Consider the following 4,303-nt stretch of genomic DNA (forward strand, 5'->3'; position numbering starts at 1 on the left):
AGAGGGAGGGAGGGAGAGACAAAGAGACAGAGAGAGAGAGAGGCAGCAAACTCAAGGCGTTAGAATATTACCTTGAAGCCAAAGCCAGCCATAGTGCATCCATATGCAGAGGGACATAAAGTAATGAGGGCTTCCAGAAGAGAAAGGAGGGGAAAAAGAGGGACAGGGTAGAAATATAAGGTGTAGTGGTCAGTGTTCTCCAGAGAAATGTAACAACAGGATGTGTATATGGAGAAGCATTGATTCATTTTAAGGAACTTCACTCAATTTTGGAGGCACGGTGAATTCAAAATCTGACAGGAGAGGCAAGCAAGACTGGAAGCTCAGGAAAGAGTTGTGGTTTGAGTCCAAAGGCAGTCTGCTGGCAAAATTCCTTGTTGCTTGGGGGAAGATCAGTCTTTGTTCTATTATGCCTTCAACTGACTTGATGAAGCCCACCCATATCCTAGAGGATAATCTGCTTTACTCAAAGTCCAACAATGTAAATGTTAATCTCCTACAAAACATACCTTCACAGAAACATGCAAAATGTTTAATCACATATGTGGGCACTGTGCCCCAGCAAAGGTGACACATAAAATTTACCATTAACGGTGAGGAGAAAGACCTGTGCATCGGGAGATAGGAAGAATCTTTTCTTTTTTTCTGATTACTGTATTCCATCGTGCATTTTTTCTTTTTTTTTCTTCAGATAATTATTGATATGTCTGTTCCTGTTACCATTTTCTTAATTATTTTGATTTTCTATTTTGTTTTCTTTTGTAATTTTTTAACACCTTTATTGGTGTATAATTGCTTTACAATGGTGTGTTAGTTTCTGCTTTATAACAAAGTGAATCAGTTATACATATACATATGTTCCCATATGTCTTCCCTCTTGCATCTCCCTCCCTCCCACCCTCCCTATCCCACCCCTCCAGGCTGTCACAAAGCACCGAGCCAATATCCCTGTGCCATGCGGCTGCTTCCCACTAACTATCTACCTTACGCTTGTTAGTGTGTATATGTCCATGTCTCTCTCTCGCCCTGTCATAGCTCACCCTTCCCCCTCCCCATATCCTCAAGTCCGTTCTCCAGTAGGTCTGCATCTTTATTCCTGTCTTACCCCTAGGTTCTTTATGACATTTTTTTTTTGTCTTGAATTCCATATATATGTGTTAGCATACGGTATTTGTCTTTTTATTTCTGACTTACTTCACTCTGTATGACAGACTCTGGGTCTATCCACCTCATTACAAATAGCTCAATTTCGTTTCTTTTTATGGCTGAGTAATATTCCATTGTATATATGCGCCACATCTTCTTTATCCATTCATCCGATGATGGGCACTTAGGTTGTTTCCATCTCCGGGCTATTGTAAATAGACCTGCAATGAACATTTTGGTACATGACTCTTTTTGAATTTTGGTTTTCTCAGGGTATATGCCCAGTAGTGGGATTGCTGGGTCATATGGTAGTTCTATTTGTAGTTTTTTGAGGAACCTCCATACTGTTCTCCATAGTGGCTGAACCAATTCACATTCCCACCAGCAGTGCAAGAGTGTTCCCTTTTCTCCACACCCTCTCCAGCATTTATTGTTTCTAGATTTTTTGATGATGGCCATTCTGACTGGTGTGAGATGATATCTCATTGTAGTTTTGATTTGCATTTCTCTAATGATTAATGATGTTGAGCATTCTTTCACATGTTTGTTGGCAGTCTGTATATCTTCTTTGGAGAAATGTCTATTTAGGTCTTCTGCCCAGTTTTGGATTGGGTTGTTTATTTTTTTGTTATTGAGCTGCGTGAGCTTCTTGTAAATTTGGGAGATTGATCCTTTGTCAGTTGCTTCATTTGCAAATATTTTTTCCCATTCTGAGGGTTGTCTTTTGGTCTTGTTTATGGTTTCCTTTGCTGTGCAAAAGCTTTGAAGTTTCATTAGGTCCCATTTGTTTATTTTTGTTTTTATTTCCATTTCTCTAGCAGGTGGGTCAAAAAGGATCTTGCTGTGATTTATGTCATAGAGTGTTCTGCCTATGTTTTCCTCTAGGAGTTTGATAGTTTCTGGCCTTACGTTTACGTCTTTAATCCATTTTGAGCTTATTTTTGTGTATGGTGTTAGGGAGTGATCTAATCTCATACTTTTACATGTATCTGTCCAGTTTTCCCAGCACCACTTATTGAAGAGGCTGTCCTTTCTCCACTGTACATTCCTGCCACCTTTATCAAAGATAAGGTGTCCATATGTGCGTGGGTTTATCTCTGGGCTTTGTATCCTGTTCCATTGATCTATTTTTCTGTTTTTGTGTCAGTACCATGCTGTCTTGATTGCTGTAGCTTTGTAGTATAGTCTGAAGTCAGGGAGCCTGATTCCTCCAGCTCCGTTTTTCGTTCTCAAGATTGCTTTGGCTATTCGGGGTCTTTTGTGTTTCCATACAAATTGCAAAATTTTTTGTTCTAGTTCTGTGAAAAATGCCAGTGTTAGTTTGATAGGGATTGCATTGAATGTATAGATTGCTTTGGGTAGTAGAGTCATTTTCACAATGTTGATTCTTCCAACCCAAGAACATGGTATATCTCTCCATCTATTTGTATCATCTTTAATTTCTTTCATCAGTGTCTTATAATTTTCTTCATACATGTCTTTTGTCTCCTTAGTTAGGTTTATTCCTAAATATTTTATTCTTTTGGTTGCAGTGGTAAATGGGAGTGTTTTCTTGATTTCACTTTCACATTTTTCATCATTAGTATATAGGAATGCAAGAGATTTCTGTGCATTAATTTTGTATCCTGCTACTTTACCAAATTCATTGGTTAGCTCTAGTAGTTTTCTGGTAGCATCTTTAGGATTCTCTATGTATAGTATCATGTCATCTGCAAACAGTGAGAGCTTTACTTCTTCTTTTCCGATTTGGATTCCTTTTATTTCCTTTTCTTCTCTGATTGCTGTGGGTAAAACTTCCAAAACTATGTTGAATAAGAGTGGTGAGAGTGGGCAACCTTGTCTTGTTCCTGATCTTAGTGGAAATGCTTTCAGTTTTTCGCCATTGAGGATGATGTTAGCTGTGGGCCTGTCATATATGGCCTTTATTATGTTGAGGAAAGTTCCCTCTATGCCTACTTTCTGCAGGGTTCTTATCATAAATGGGTGTTGAATTTTGTCAAAAGCTTTCTCTGCATCTGTTTAGATGATCATATGGTTTTTCTCCTTCAATTTGTTAATATGGTGTATCACATTGATAGATTTGCATATATTGAAGAATCCTTGCATTCCTGGAATAAACCCCGCTTGTAATTTGTTTTTTTTATACAGCAGGTTCTTATTAGTCATTCATTTTATACACATCAGTGTATACATGTCAATCCCAATCTCCCAATTCATCACACACCCCCTGCCACTGCTTTCCCCTCTTGGTTTCCACACGTTTGTTCTCTACATCTGTGTCTCTATTCTTGCCTTGCAAACCGGTTCAACTGTACCGTTTTTCTAGGTTCCACATATAGGCGTTAATATATATTTCATTTTCTGTTTCTGACTTACTTCACTCTGTATGACAGTCTCTAGATTCATACACGTCTCTACAAATGACCCAATTTCATTCCTTTCTATGGCTGAGTAATATTTCATTGCATATATGTACCACATCTTGTTTATCCATTCATCTGTCGATGGGCATTTAGGTTGCATCCATAACCTGTCTATTGTAAATAGCGCAGCAATGAACATTAGGGTGCGTGTGTCTTTTTGAATTATGGTTTTCTTTGGGTATATGCCCAGTAGTGGGAGTGCTGGGTCATATGGTAATTCTATTTTTAGTTTTGTAAGGAACCTCCATACTGTTCTCCATAGTTGCTGTATCAATTTACATTCCCACCAACAGTGCAAGAGTTTTTCCTTTTGTTCACAGCGTCTCCAGCATTTGTTGTTTGTAGATTTTCTGATGATGCCCATTCTTACTGGTGTAAGGTGATACCTCACTGAAGTTTTGATTTGCATTTCTCTAATAATTAGTGAGGTTGATTGAGCAGCTTTTCATGTGCTTCTTGGCCATCTGTATGTCCTCTTTGGAGAAATGTCTATTGAAGTCTTCTGCCCATTTTTTGATTGGGTTGTTTATTTTTTTAATATTGAGCTGCATGAGCTGTTTATATATGTTGGAGATTAATCCTTTGTCTGTTGATTCGTTTGCAAGTATTTTTTCCCATTCTGAAGGCTGTTTTTTCGTCTTGTTTGTAGTTTCCTTTGCTTTGCAAAAGCTTTTAAGTTTCATTAGGTCCCATTTGCTTATTTTTGTTTTTATTTCCATTACTCTAAGAGGTGG

Source organism: Stenella coeruleoalba, assembly GCF_951394435.1.
Source record: "Stenella coeruleoalba genome assembly, chromosome: 7".
Taxonomy (NCBI): Eukaryota; Metazoa; Chordata; class Mammalia; order Artiodactyla; family Delphinidae; genus Stenella; species Stenella coeruleoalba.